The sequence below is a fragment of the Stegodyphus dumicola genome, chromosome 4 (genome assembly GCF_044657685.1).
Source record: "Stegodyphus dumicola isolate Sdum_Otavi_A_Nest chromosome 4, ASM4465768v1".
Taxonomy (NCBI): Eukaryota; Metazoa; Arthropoda; class Arachnida; order Araneae; family Eresidae; genus Stegodyphus; species Stegodyphus dumicola.
The window spans coordinates 169,671,635-169,688,721 of NC_140771.1; positions in this window are offsets into that span (position 1 = coordinate 169,671,635).

A 17,087-nucleotide genomic window follows, 5' to 3' on the forward strand; every position below is an offset into this window, starting at 1 on the left:
AGGAAAATAATACTACCAAAAAAAAAAAAAAAAAAAAAAAACTTTTTATTGTACATTTAAGATGTATTGTGGATGCTTGTTAATTTAAAAAAATAACTAGTTAAAGTACATTGTTTCTGTTATTTATTATTAGATACGATCTAGATACATTTAAGTAAAATAATTCTAAAACTATTGCAATCCAAATGTTTAAATTTCATACTTTAACTAATTCATACTTTATTCATACTTTAACTACTTTTATACCATTTAGAAAAAGTGATGAGGTGTTACTAACAGGAAGTACCATTTATATATTTGATTACTATGGTCTAGTGAATTTCTTCCAAACATTTCATATTAGAATATAAAATTCTTGGATAAGTTTTTTTTTTTTTTTTTTTTTTTTTTGTTGACTAGGTAAAGAGTCTACATCAACCAGCCAGAAAATGGTATGCAGTACTCGCCAGCTGTTAAAATCGCTTCTGTTCCAAATCTATCTGAGTTTATTAATCAGTTGAGTTTAATAAATGGTGATTTCAGTGTTGCAAAACTATCAACTTTTAACTTATTTCGTAAGCTAGCAACTAACAATTAATCTAATAATTAATTCCTAAGTTATTAATTAAAAATAAATGCTAAAATAAACTATTTCCGAAATTTGGAAATTTATTATTTATTAATTTTTATAAAAAAAAGTGTTGTAATTAAATACCTGATGAAATTAAAAATTTTACAAATAATTGCTCAACTTGCCTTTTCCCCCACCCCCTCTCTGTATTTTTCATCAATAGACTTTCTTATACTTTTAAATTTGTAAAACTGTTGGTAGCTTTTCTGATCTCCACCTTTAAACCCAAGAGTTATCAGAGTTTGCAGTGCTTTTCTCGTCACTGTCAATTTCAGTTTCTGCAGCTCTTTTAATACTTTCTGTAATACCGCAATCAGCATTTTCACATGCTGTCGCAATACTATCATACATTGCAATTTATTCTAAAAACAAATCTTCATAATTTCCCTCATTGGTGTTCGAAATATTAGAAACAGATTTTAAATTCTTTTTGGCTTCTAAATAAAAACCTTATTTTCTAAAGCAATTTCTATATTTTGGGAGACTGCTTTTCAGGCGTTTACTATAATGTGCATAGCCTGTACCAAAGTTATCATCTTAGTTACCTCCTTCGATACTCAGACCAAAAAGTCTCCTTCAGTACTTTGACCTTATACCGAAGATATCATTTTAGTTACTTTCCTACCTTAGTTACCTCCTTCTTTTTTTGAACAACATCTTTTCTGTAGTGGCATTTGAAAGCTTTTGTAATACATTAATCTAATAGGCTGAATTACAGAAGTCGTATTTACAGTCGTTTTTCAGTTCTCTGTCCGATTTTAAAAAGAAATGAGTAAAAATACTGCTTCGCATCCATGAGTTCTTCTTATTATTGCAAGTTAAATTCTTGACTCCTTTTGAGCAAGTTTTCTACTTTTCCAATAACCAATGGTGTCTTCTTAATTGTTGCACTTTAACAACACAGTAATCAACATTATTAATCAAGCAGTTAAAAAATTCTCATCCAACACACCAAAAGGCACACTCTTGTTTTAAGAGATTATAAAAATTATGTTTTCATTCCCTTCTTTCCATCAATTAGCTATAAAGTCGCAAGTATTTTGCAGAAATGTAACCTTCGGGTCGTTTATTCTCTCATCAATAAAATTCCGAGTTCCATACTCAAGGACACTATTCCGGATAGAGCCTTAAAATTTCATGTTAAGGAACATAAGGCATATGTTAGAAAAAAGGAAACACAGAAGTCATCTGTTGCCCAACATTGTTGGTCTGACAATCACACTTTCAATTTCTCTGCTGCCAAAATTATTTCAGAAACATCTTTCATTGGTGAACTGGATTTTCTAGAGGCATTTCACATTCGAAAAAAAAAATCTTTTCTGACCCTGATTCCAATCCGTCTTTGCCTTCAGCCTTTAAAGAAATTATGTTTTAGTTCTGGTTTCATCAACAGATGGCGCCAGTAGCTTATCTCTGTCCAGGCTTTCTTATCTTATCTAATCATTATATCTTGTCTCGTTCATTTGTGCTTTTGCAGCTGAGGATGATGGTTCAGTAAAACCATCGAAACTGGTCCTGTGAAAATTTGAAAATATAACATCGATTTTTGTTGTTTGACTTCTAAATTAATATTTGTTCGCCGTGTTATTGTATCCTAAACACAGTTACTCTTTCATTAAATTTCTTAAAACCGTCTACTGCTTCACTTTTAAACATCAATGTAAACTCCTGTAATGCTCTGTAAAACACACCAGGGTTTAAACCTAGTATACGGTACTGAGATTGGTGACGTTATGCTGACCAGTAAATGAGTTATTTTGGTGTTGGCGACAATTTTCAAAATCGCGCCAAGGCCATACCGTATACTAGGATTTTACCCAGACCAGTTTCAACTGTGTTATGAATTTCGTGTGGCTTGTATTCTTTTAGAATTCCGAGCAAAACATTATTCAGCTTAGTTTAAATTGAATGATGATCTGCCCCTTACTTCTCACCATGTAGTTTCCGATAAACAACATTATTTCTTTCTTTTCATCTTATGAGCCATCCATCAGTTGGCACAAGATTTTTCCTAGATTTTAATGAATTTTATAGACTGATCAAAAGAGGTCTAGAAATTTAAGCACTTTTTTGTCTCTTTTATAATTTCTTGAGACATTTGCATTTTTTACAAGTTTTTTTATTTCTTTACTTGAGTAAATTTCACAATGCTACTTGGAAAATTTCCATTTCAAATGTTGCCTCTCTTTGGCTGCATTTATCAAATGTGTTATAATCAATCATATATCATAAAAACTGTTAAATGACTACTTTGCAATTGGAAGAATATTTCCCCCCCCCCAACACATTTACTAGACCTGAACTATATAAAAACTGTTAAATGACTACTTTGCAATTGGAAGAATATTTTTTTTTTTCCAACACATTTACTAGACCTGAACTATGTGATTTTTACTTCCTTGTATGAACTAAAAAGTTTCAGGCAGCATATTTCAACGAAAATATCCATTTTCATCGCTATCAAATGCAATTTAAGATGCTTTTGTGTGATATCTGTACGTAAGGACAGAATAAAAGACTCGTTTCCTTCAAAAAAATTATAAAACTGCTTTAATATTAATTCTGAAGAGAATTTTTTGTGGCGCCTGTGCGAACATATGTACGTACGTACGTATCTCACATAACTCAAAAACGAGTAGCCTCAGAATGTTGAAATTTTGTATATAGGACTGCTATAACATGTAGATGTGCACCTCGTATTTTGGTTGCAATAGCCCGCACCAAACGTATATAAATATATTTATATATATCTCCACTCTGTTACCCGGCTCGGTGATCTCAGTTTCTTTACTCGTATATGTTTGTAAATTGTACATTTTTTGCTTTAAAAATGATTGAATTATGTTAATCTTATCTTCCGGTTAAGGTTTTTATGTCTTTAGTAAATCTGTATGCAATATTTTTAGAATTATCAACAATTTTAAAGTTAAGTGCCGCTAAGCCTTTTTTTTTATGGCGACCATTGATTGTTTACATTTGAAACAGCAGACTAGTGGATTTGTTGCCAATCTAGAGCAACTTAGCTTCGCAACAACAAAGATAACGCCTTCATTTATTATTGCCAATTAAATCACGCTTAATCTTTTCTGGAATTTTTTCGAGACAATAAGTGTTTTATTTCGTAATTTTTAATATAGATATTTTGAGTTTTTATGTATTTTAGCCTTCTTGCGAAGTGGGAACTGAATTAATTGAATGAGAAATATTCAGTCGTCTGTGAAAAACTGTTTCTTTTTGTTTTGTTTGCTTAATTTCTTTTATACATCATTCTAGCTTTTTTATGGTATTTGAATAGAACATGTGGCAACGATTAGATAATTCTATTCTTTAAATGATATAAATTTTGTGCGTTATGAGTTATGATATGAACGAAATATAATACTGTTAAGTGAATCTAGCGCCAGAGTGTCGCTATGGTAAACAAATACTAGAGTGAATTTTAAAGAATACATTTATTCTATTGTGGTTTATGCGCTGTCGGAAAAGTAGATTTAATTCAATCCAATAAGTTTAAATGAAATGCAAGAAAAAATGCGTATAATTTAATATTCCGTACAAGGAAGTCGTGGTGTACACAACAGATTTTTTTAGTATTGGGGAGATTTGAAGAATATTGTGTTTTACTAGATACTTTGCAAATTTAACAGAAGTGAAAATCTGCATTATGCATTGCATCCATAATTTCCTTACAGAAACACCTATTTCTATTCCTGAACATGATATTCTACATTTTCAGCATATATGAGAATGCAGAATAAATAAATACTGAACATTTCAAATGCCAAATTAATATTCAAATGCCTTTAATGTTTACTACTTTTGTATGCTTTCCACCATTATAAAATGTGAACTGTGAGTAATGGACAATTTATCCTTTTCTTTCAGACTTAAATAACGGAAATTTTGACATGCTATAAAGCATGCACTCAGCAAATACAATATTTTTCTTCCAGTGATAATGTTCAAATACCAAATTCCCATTTTTAGCCAGCAGGAAGTTTGCACTTTGTTTGTCAAGTCAACTTGTCACTTGTTGTTATAGGCATAATCAATCTTTTTTTCTTGAGCCTTCAAAGGCTGATAATGTACGATAATCCAAAGAAGCATTTCATGATGTTTTCTGAAAACACCCTTCAGACTTAACCTGTGCACGCACTTCCATCCTCTATCAGATGGCGTTCAAGAAAGGGAGCGAGTGTTCACTTAAACATAACGGTTTCTTTAATTCTGGGAAACACTCACTCATTTACATTTTAAGAACTTGTTTCCAATACCATCTAGGGCAGTGGTTCCCAAACTTTTCTCAGTTGCGGTGCTTTATTTTTCAGTTCAAATTTTTTTATGGCGCCCTGCCTTATGTAAAAGTTAATAGTAAGTAAAAGATAAAAATAAATAAAACTTCTGTATCTTCATTATTTAATATTTTTTATTCTTTATTAACATTAATAATTAATGTGATGGAGGAGCCTGCAAATCATTGCACATTTTATTAAACCGTGGAATTAAAGTGAACACGGCACCTTTAGTTTCATTTCCTAATTTATTTTTGCTCTATAAGCTATTCAAATTTTATTTAAGTCCAAAATTATGTCAATTCCATTCTGCCAAATTTTTCTTTCAGACTGTTGTCACAAGATAACTCGATAAGCTTCTCTTCATCACTGAAGTTAATTTAGGCGGAGCAATAATGTTAAACTGATCTTGAATCCATGCGAACGTATCGAAATTTTCATTTTGAAAATATTTATCAAACCAAATAATTAGCTGTGATAAGTGCCTTTCAAACATGGTTTTAATATCTTGAGAAAGATTCATTTGACATCATAAATTGCTGCAATATTAAGAAAAAAACTTTGCTCTCGTCTTCATTCAATTTTCTTCTCCATAGTTTGAGTTTTTTTTTTTTTAAAGCTGATATTTTTTCCATTGATTTTAAAAGGTGCATGTTTTTCTCATGCAGAGAGTGATTGAGAGAATTCAGCTTTTCAAAAATGTATAAATATGACAGTTTTATTAAAAAACCGGTATCATCAAAATCTTCTGTATCTATGTATTTTTCCTCTTTAAGGAAAATAAAAATTTCTTGCCGCAATTCAAACTACCGTGATAAAACATTACCACGAGAGAGACATCGTATATTGCTATAATACAACAAAGACGAGTGTTCGGCTGCCATATCATCACATAGCTTTTTAAAATGAACCTTGTGAACGAGATTTTATAAAATTTATCACATTCTAACACGTGATTCAGTGCAGGACTCGGATGCTTTGACACAAGCATTTCTCTGTGAATAATGCAATGGCTCCACAGTGCATTTGTTTATTTGCTTCGAATAAGTGCTTGTAATCCTCCAGAGCAGCCAGATATGGAGCGAGCTGTATTAATACAGACACACATAGGCCCGTTCAAATTATTTTCAGATATGAATGCATCAAGAATCTCAAACAATTCCTAAGCCTTCATTTCTGCAGTGATATTCTTACAAAGTCTTCATTAATATTATTACCATCTGTAAACCATACATAGCATATCAAATGGGCATGCCTGTAGCCTCATTTTGCTGCAATCCAAATTCCATTCCATTACTTTTTCAATTAATTGATCATTGGTATTCTCCGACTAATTTTGTTATTGGACAAAAGCAGCTTCCTAGCAGACTCATCAACCATAATATTCACCATATCTACAACAGCTGGTAGAATAAGTTCTGCTGCGATGATACGACGCTTCTTACATTTCGTGATTCTGTAAGACGTCGTTAGATAGATACCATTGTTTGGTATTCTTTTTTTTTCCTTTTTCTTTGGGCAATCTTTTATTATTATTATTATTATTATTAATTCCTAACAAAAAAAATCAAGAGGTTTGCCAACTATGCTGTGGTTATTAGCATGTAAATGGCGCTTCGATGTTCTTGGAAGCATACACTCTGCTGCCAAAACTTTCATACACGTTGCGGTCTCTTCACTATTCATTTCTATTGTCGTAAAACTAAACTAGAAATGATTCTCATCATATTTACGATATTTTTGTTTTTTCACAGTCATGCCACTGGTTGAGCATATCTTATCTGCACTATTACGTTTATAACTGTTGAAAAATTGTTCCACAGATCAAAGATACAAGAGCAAGAAAATCAGGAAACTATATATTAAATACAATGAACAAAAAGTAATATAACACTATTACAGGAACTAATTTTATATCTGTTCATTTATATGAAGCGCCGAGTTTAATTTCACTAGATTTAAATTATAAACCGACTGATTGAATCAACACTGAATTTAGTAGAAAGTATATGCATCTGCCGTAGAATAGAGTTCTATCATTTCGAGATGTCATATTGAAAAAATTTCGCTGTGAAATCTAATAGCATTGAGCAAAGGGACCGAAATGAAAAAAATGCGTGAAACAAAAGATTGATGTTGCATCCAGCTTTTTAATTAAAAATTTGCTTACATCATGTCAATCAATCGATGAGCAATAGGAAGACATCCCTTTTTCGGCATTATTGGTGAAACAGCAAATTAAAGCAACCCCGCGCTCTTGAACTGGGAAAAGAAGACTGCAACTAGTACGGCATCTGCTTCATCTTTGACACGTATATAATTCCAAAACCTCCTAAGGCTGTTAAAAACCACTACGCAATTCAACGAAGATTAAAGTTATGAATGTTTTTGTCAAATTACTGGAGCATTTTCTTAATAAATCCGATAATGAAAATTTTACATTTACTGCTGATTTGATTAGCATTTCTGTTTCTAGCATAAATCGTATGAAATCTGATGGGACAGAAAATGGTGCATTTTCGACTTCGGTGAAGAAAACGTCGTTCTAGCCTTGCACGTATTCTCAGGTTAGATTGCCCTGAGGTATAATGTGATATCATGACGCGACCGAGATTGCGCAGCATTGCCGTCTCGCTTTGACAAATATATTCTGCGCCGGTGACTTTAGTTTTATGCAGGGTCAAGTAAAATCCAACACCACATAAAATCTACATATTTTAGCTTCTCACATTGTTTGTTTGTTTAGTTAGGCTAAGTGTTTTGGTTCAATTAATTATGAAGCTTTTAAAATATTTAGCGGCGCTCCTGTGAGGAGGCCGTGGCGCACAGTTTGTGAGCCGCTGTTTTAGAGAACTGCTTTTGTTAATCATAAGATAAAATATTCTATTGCTCCCAGCTCTAGTGCGTACGAAGAGATTTATAAGTAGTGTCTGCCAAAGACTAGGAAATGGTACCAAAACAGCTTTTATCAGCTACAAGCAATTTATTCTTGACCTAAATAATCAGTCATTCACCAGTTTTATAAGCGGCGGAGATGAATTTAATAAACTGCGGTTTTTCTACTAATTAAGCATATATTCGTTTTGGCTCTTGGAAATTTGAACGCAATAAGCGAATAAATTTATTAATTAGTGAACTTTATAAGTGAACACTATTCATAGTTCAGGTATTGCACACCTGTAAAAATATTTATGAGTGACTTGTTGTCGTTTGGGAAGAAGCAACTTCTCTTGCTCTCTGAATTATCTTGCACGCTTCTGAATGTGCCGAATGCCCTAACATTTAACTTATTCAGTGTTATATCGGCTGGGGTAACTAAAATCAATTTTGAATTAGAATTCGTGTATTTTTGTTGTAAAACATATCAATAATTTTATACATTATGGCTTTATTTTTAATTGCACCACATTCATTTTATTAAACTTTTTTTTTTCATATTCTCGTAATTGGTTTGATCTTTCTTAATTTCATCAAAAAATTAATATATTGCACCTAACCTAATTCACTTCGGCCAATGCTATTCACACCACCGGTGCGATTAGCCGCTTAAGCTATTCCCACCAACATTAACCACGCATGCGTATTGAGTTGTCAGATCTGTCATTTGAACCCAATCGAAAAGAACGGATTCTACGTACGCTAACTGTTGTAGTGAATCTTTTTTTAAAAAGGTGGGTTACTACCTTGGCGTAGTTTATCATTTTTTAAGCGTTGGCGACTTTCAAAACCCAGGAAAGTGGGTTCATTTTCTTATAAAAAGAAGGAACACATTTCCTTTTATTAAAGTATGTATAAAAAAGGGTAGATTTTTATGTTCGCAATGTTTATCGTTTTCCTGAACGGTTGGAATAGTTTAAGTGACTGATTTGGGGGGGGGGAATCTTGTTTACATTTTTTGTACATCTTAGAATACATTTAGCTTCAAAAATGTGTTTTGCGCAATCAAGACTTTAATTCATTCCTCTTTGAAAATTTTCGTCCGAGAAAAGATAATAAAAATTAGACAGAATTTCTGTGTAGAAAATTTAAACATGAAATAAGTTAAAAGCGATTACATCAACGGATATTGTTCGGAGAACAGCCTTGGTTGCGCCAACTTGACTCCTTTAAGGATACGGGTGACATTTCATTATGCCAACGGAAGTAAATACCGTGTGAGGAATAGGCGCTAGGAAGAAAAGGGTTACTAAATTACTATTTTATCTAATCATTTCCTGAACATTATCATGTATATAGATTGACCTCGTCCTTGTAACTGATAATTATTACTTGCAAATTTTTCTCTTGCTGGTAAACTATTAACAACACTTTCTATCGCTGAGTTAGGGTTAACAACCTTCCCTCTCGCTACTGCCTGCCTTACGGAAATCGGCGTAAAAGGCTGGTACCTGGGCTGATTGTGCGAACGTAGGCGGTGTGAATAGCCTCTTATTAGCTATTCTCACCGTCGGTGCGATTAGCCACTGCGAATCACTTCCTCATCGAGTATAAGGGCATATGCAACTCTTTTTTTTTTTTTTTTTTTTTCTTTTTCCTGGGTTATGTTGCAAATTCAGATTGTAATCCTTAACTTAAGAACCAACCTCTTATCGTCAAAGGTAATAAATTCTTCGGGATATACAAACACTTAGATTTGGAATCATCAGTGAAAGCAGTAATCGGCTTCTTGACAAAATGCTATTGTAGATAAAAAGAAGCTGAAATTGAGAATACGTCCTTTTCTGTCACTGATTGATTCTTTCTGTTGAATCCATTATCTGACAAAAGTAATTTATTCCATGTATGTATTATGCAGTAAGACAGCTGAAGGGTCTACACAAATTTGTTTCCTTGGCTCTAACAATTTAGAAATGGCATTTAATTGAGTGCTTCCTTCAGGATTTCAAGTACATAAGCTTCTCCTCTACCCTGGGCCACATAAGGTTTTTCTTCTTTTAAATTTCAGCAAGGGCCAACGCCCAAGCATATACTACTACATTGGGCGGCACACACACAGATCGTATTTTATTCTCGAGTATCAAGATGTAGAAACATCTTTTTACTCGACTTCTAATAAGGATCAGGTGGGAGGAGAAAGAGTAGAGTGGGAGGCGGAAAAAAGAGAGTCAGGTCCGCACTAGCGGTGGCGAAAAAAGGGGGGGCTGGCAAGTTCAGTGTCGTTATAAGATGTGGCCGCGGGTGATAAACCGCAGAGTCAGTTTAGCGTGATTGAGTCAATTAAGGTTGTAATTCTTATGTGGGTAGGATGTCACCAGGGTACCCATGTTCTTCAGGCCGATGCTATTCGCACCACCGGTGCGATTAGCCGCTTAAGCTATTCGCACCAACATTAACCACGCATGCGCATTGAGTTTTCAAAGGCGGGTTTCTACCTTGGCGTAGTTAATAATTTTTTTAAGCGTTCTCGACTTTTAAAAGTTTAGAAAGGAAAATGGGTTCTTTTTCTGATAAAAAAAAGGAAATATAAAAAAAGGCAGATCTTATGTTCGCAATCTTTATCCTTTTCCTGAACGGTTTGAATAGTTCAAATGACTGATTTGAAGGGGATGGGCAAAATCGTGTTGACATTTTTTGTACTTCTTAGAATACATTTAGCTTAAAGATGTGTTTTGCTCAATCAAGCCTTTAATTCATTCCTCTTTGAAAAATTTCGTCTGATAAAAGATACTAAAAATTAGACAGCGAATTTCTGTGTAGAAAATTTAGACACAGTGGCGTAGCTAGGGTGGGGCAAGGGGGGACATCTGTGCCCGGGCGCAGCATCCAAAGGGCGCCAAATTGATGCAACGAAATTTTTTAATTAAATGTTTTCCATTCTTGGCACACAGGAAGGGGCGCAAATTCTTCAATTGTCCCCGGGCGCTGGGAACTCTAGCTACGCCCCTGTTTAGACATGAAATAAGTTAAAAGCGATTATATGAACTATTAAATGAATTATACTGTATGCCTGCTTATTTTTTTTTATGGAAATACTTGGCATTTTCAGGACACAAAAAGTGCTTCAAAGAATTTTGAAATATTAGTACAAAGACATTAATCAATTAAATTGAAATAAATAATGGGATGTAATTTAAAAGACAGAAATAATTTAATGTAAGAGATTTAGATTTAAAAATTTGCACACACAAATGATTTATCAGATTTTGTAAGGTTTATTTCATAAATAACTTTGATTTTGAAATATGGCATTTGAACCTATAAACCTGTGTGGATACTGAAAAAGTGATGAATATATAATATTATTATCATTTTCAGTAAGTTTTCTTATTGAATAATAAATTCTGACAGTCCTATGCTATAAGAATAGAGTCTAAGTTTGTTCCTCTGTTAAATAGAAGAATTTAAGTAATTTCTGTAGCCTTTTTGTCAATACATTAAAGGTTTTTTAACTAATTACAATTAGAACCATCATTAAATCCCTATTTTATCTATTCATTTTCTGAACATTATCATGTATATAGATTGATCTCGTTTTTGTAACTGATAATTATTACTTGCAATTTATTCTCTTGCTGGTGAACTATTAACAACCCTTTCTATTGCTGAGTTAGGGTTAACAACCTTCGCTCTCACTACCGCCTGCTCTACGGAAATCGGCGTAAAATGCTCGTACCTGGGCTGCTTGTGCGTTTGCGCGAACGTAGGTGGTGTGAATAGCCTGTTAGCTTTTCGCACCGTCGATGCGATTAGCCACTGAGTGTTTTTCACTAAGATGCGGGGAATGTCTGAGAGTGCTAATAAGGCTATTACTGTGGGTTTGTACTGAATAAAAGAAGTTGACGCTAATCGTTTTATATACTCTTGAATAAGTTCGATTTGAAGGTCGTGAATGTAGATGTTTTGAATGTACCAAGGAGCATTGATAATTTCTCGTAGAATTTTATTTTGTGGAATTTGTAATTGTTTAATGTTGGTTTTAGCTGCATGTCCCCAGATCGGAGCTGCATAAAGGAGAGCTGGTCGAAGTATGGAGCGATATAGAATTAATTTGTTTGTACACACACACACACAGATCGTATTTTATTCTCGAGTGTCAAGATGTAGAAACATCTTTTTACTCGACTTCTGATAAAGATCGGGTGGGGGGAGAAAGAGAAGGGTGAAAGGAGTGTGGGAGGCGGATGAAAGAGAGTGACGTCCGCACTAGCGGCGGCGAAAAAAGGGGGGCTGTCAAGTTCAGTGTCGTTATAAGATGTAGCCGCGGGTGGTAAAACCGCAGAGTCAGTTTTGCGTGAATGAGTCAATTAAGGTTGTGATTCTTATGTGGGAAGGGTAACGATGTTTTTCTCTGGGACGCGGGGAGTGTCTGAGAGTGCTAATAAGGCTATTACTGTGGGTTTGTACTGAATAAAAGAAGTTGACCGCTAATCGTTTAATATACTCTTGAATAAGTTCGATTCGAAGGTCTCTCTGAATATAGATGGTGGGAATATACCAAGGAGCATTGATAATTTCTCGTAGAATTTTATTTTGTAGAATTTAATTGTTTAATATTGGTTTTAGCTGCATGTCCCCAGATCGGTGCTGCATAAACAAGAGCTGGGCGCATTATGGAGCGATATAGAATTAATTCGTTTGTAGTAGATAAGTTGCTTTTTCTACCAAGAAGAGGTCGCATAGTAGCTGTGGTGATTTTAAATTTTTGTACTACGGACCGGAAATGGGTTCTGAAGGTAAGTTTTTGGTCAAGGGTGACCAAACCTTTGACCTCCTTGGTCTAATTCTAACCTCCATGGTAATATCCAAGGAGGTTAGAATAGAAGGAGGGAAGGTTCAACTCAAACGGTGAAGCTTGGCGGCCATCTTCCTGTTATCACCGTGACTTGTGCAAGGAAGTCCGTCATTGCAACATTTTTTTCTTTTCTTTTTGAAGCATGTCAGCTTGTATTGCATATTAATGCACAAATAGATTCTCGAAAAAATTCCGGGCATTATTTTTCACACGTAACTATTAATTTTCTTTTTTTATGTAATATGACAACTATGTCAAAAATATCACAATGCCATGTGGTTTTCTTTCCAAATGTGAAAAAAGAGGACTTAAAATAGGTTATTTAATATAACTATAATCAAAATATATTAAATACATTTTAATGTTTCTGTTTATAGCTGGTATCTTCGTTCCTTAAGATACAATGCTATATGGTAGGATTTAAATTGTATAATTTGAACGTTTTAGTTAATTCGTTTTATAACTTTCATGAAAAGTAAGAAATCAATTGTTACTATTTTTATTAATTGTAAAGGTGTTAAATAAAGCAATGCTTTTCTTTATATATTAATTATTATTCATTTTTTTAAGATAAACTGTTCTGTTGTTAAAAATTTTTTGCATAAACTTACAAATTTCTGGGCAGTATAGTGATAAAATTAAGTAAAATATTTACACAATTGAACATGTGGAAAGATGTATCCAAAAACTTATATAGGTGTATTTCTGTAATTCAACTTAATTAAAGGCAGTTTCTTTGAGATTAATAAATATGAAATGCGCATAAACTGAAATCAATGAATTCACATAAATCTGTTTTATTTTATTAAGATTTATTTTCTAACCTAAGCAAATTCGTGAAATATGCAGAAAAATCATTTTTTAAAGGCTTTAATGTTATGCGCATGCATTTAGATTTTGAACTATTTCTTAATAATTTGCTGTACATAGTAAATTATGGATATCATCTTTATTATTTTAAAACAAAAATTCAACAATAGCGAGGGATTTCATTATAAATTTAACATATTTTTACTGGAAAATAAATGCACGGAATAGCTTAGAAACACGTACATGTCACTGCCGTAATGCAATGTTTTGAAGTCACAAACATGGACGCCACTTGTTCGGCGGAGTTTCATTCGCATGTTCCTAAAACGTACTCGCCGTACCCCCTGCTGTGACAATGCTGAATCACTATTGGCTGACCGACTTGCTACGTAGAAAACGTCACTTGTTTGGTCACGTGACAAGCCGATTGCATGGATTCTGAACTGTTGTGAAAGTGTAATTTGTAGTTTGCTGTATAAGACGTAATAAATTTTGTATGCATATGCAATTCTGAATTAATAATAAACCGCTAAAAGGTACAGCTGGTAAAGAATATAGAACACAAACCTTTTCAGACATAACGCTTGAAGTATTTTATTTGGACGGCATAAGATATGTTTACTAGGAAGACAAATTTCGGCAAACAAAATATATAATTATGCAAAAGAAATTTCGTTACCGGAGCATAAAAGTATTTATTATTGTACTTTAGATTTTCAAATATCAGAGGTTGTGATATAATGTAAGAGAATTTTGATTTAACATTAGAGATTCAATTTTGAGGGAGTTGGAGCTTGGCATGAAGGGATTTTTTATTTATTTTTTAATAAAACAAGATTGGTTTTGTATTTTTGAAAATTTTTGACAGAAGAACAGTTTAATCTTTTAATATTTCATTGGTATGTTAATATTTTCTGGAACTAAAATTAAAAAATGGAGGACTGTTAATATTTGCAGTAATAACCGATATTCTGAAAAAGAATATTGTTTTCGATTATTTAAAAATATAGAGCAACTTCTGATGACGTCTGTCTTTTAAAAAGGTACAAAAAGGCAAACTAGAACACTACTTTGTCACAAGTAATGTATCAAAAAACATTGTTTCAGTTTTGGATGTGGGTATTCAGTTGCATACTAATTTATGTGAATCACAGGAAAAAAATAAGCATTCAAAAACTTGGAAACAGTCATTATGGTATTTCTAGGCAAAGTTTGGCATGGTGAATTAATAATTTCAAAAAGTTGTGTAGTGGATTTGTCATTCGGAAAGCACTTTGCAAGGTTGGAATGTGCTCAGAATATCATGGTATGCCTTGAATAATAAGAAGAAATGCTTACCAGCAAGGGTCAGAATTCAATAGAGCCAGGATTGTTGCCTATAGAGTGTGTGGATTATCATTCTGTGATATCGCCCGTTCCACTAGTCGACATCCAACCACTGTTAAGCGAATATGGCATGTATGGAATGCTGAGGATTATACTGAACGGCATGCAGGATCTCATTGCCGTCCCATGATTGATACCCGAAAGGACAGGCATATTGTGAGGTCAGTCCTCCAAATTTACAACCACATCACAGACCATTAGTCAGAAAACAGGCATATTTGCAGCATGCCCAGTATCTGCTCGTACGGTGTGTCAACGTTTGCATCAGCATGGACTATCAGCACAGTGTCCATTACTTTAGCTTTCTTTAACAATGCAGCACAGAGAAAGATGGCTACTGTGGTGTGTCCAACAACAAAGCTGGATATAGGAGGGGTACAATGTCGTCTTTTCAGACGAGTCCCGTTTCTGTGTGCATTATTCTGATGGTCGTATAAGTGTCTAGAGGCTCCAAGGAGACCGCACATCGCCTGGTTGCATTCAGTATCAGCATAGGAACCCTAATGTGATGGTATAGGCAGCCACTGAGCACATGGCACACACATCTTTAGTTCGGATCGATGGTAATTTGAATGCCAGATCGGCACATTTGTGACATCTTACATCCAGGGGTTGTGCCCTATCTTTGAGGCCTGCCAAATGCAATCTTCCAACAGGATAATTCAAGACCACATGTTGCACATTGTGTTCTGACCTTCCTCGGTATGCAGTGCATTTGATTGCTGCCCTGGCCTGTACGGTCTCCAGATCTGTCACCCATTGAAAATACCTGCTCATGGTTTGCTGAGGACTGGCCTAGCAACCCTCTCCATCTAATACGATTGATGAAGTGTGGCATGGACTTGAATCAGAATGGAATGAGATGCTGATTTCTGTCATTCAAGTGAAATTCTACTCAGTGCCTAACTGGATAAGGGCTGTTTTTAGCTGCCAGGTGGAGCAGTTGTTTCGACTGATTTCGCACCCTTGTAAACCTCCAAGCTGCTTACAAATTTAATCATTTTATCTTCATGCCATACTATTTATGCACAACAAATATTTTTTTTTATTTGCTTTCCTTCATGCTATAGCAATTTTAATGGCTATTAGTGTATTATTGATTAACAGTTATCTAAGACTTCAAGAGTAAGTACTTTACATAGTTTATAAAACTATTGCATATTTCTGTATAAAAAAATATTGATGCAGGATAGATAGCACCTAAAGACTTCATGCAGCCATCAATGGAGTTGACAACACATTCATATTAGATGATTTTCTTTTATACTTTTCCCAACCACCAGTAGATTGCAAATAAAAAACAAAGTGACTTACAATTACAACATAGCCAAACTGTCCTGAAGTAAACATTAACAATATATACAAAGCCAAAATAATTATATTCGCATAATATGTGTATGACACTTTGTTACTAATAAATATCAGAGTGTCTTGGATCAAATTAATATTTGAATATATATTAATTAGGGATATCTTTGAAGATATAATTAATAGCATCATTACAACAAGGTAAAGTATAGTAAAACCACCCACTACTAGACAGTTACAGAATTGCTATATATGTGTACAGTGGTTCTCTGCTTCGAAATCAGGAACTCTCTATTTAATGGGGTATATCTGATAATGTGAAGTGTGCATTGCTGGAGGCTCGACTTACATTATCATCATGTTGGGAAAATATTTTCCATCATGACATAATTTATGTGCATGATAAGATACATAAAACTGTTTTGAGTGATATCAGCTGTAAATTTAGAAAGACACTTGGTACACTCCCTTATTAAAGTGGCTTTTCCATAGGTCTTAGGCATTGTTTAAGATTACATAAAGCAGTCAAGTTGATTCATGATGAATTACTAACTCTATCTCAGATTTTATTATACTTATGAAAGCAACAGATCGTGTTTAATAAAAAACACCAGAAATAATCACTGTCTTATTGACTAGCCATTTAGTCGCTCTCATACCATTTGCCATTGTGCATAATGATATAAAACTAATGCCTTAGTAGCATTGCTCAGTCAACATCATGATATTCATGAAATTTTCTAAGGGATAAATCAAACAAAAATGTAAGCAAAAGTCTTCTAAAAGATTATCTTCCCTAGAAAATACCAGCCAGATTTAAGACAAAAATACAGCATGTCTTCTGAGAAGAAAATAACTACTTACAAAATCATGTTTCCAACACTAATAAAAGCACCTAATTATATATTAAAATTTCAAAAGATCTACACAATTGATATTCAACTAAGTC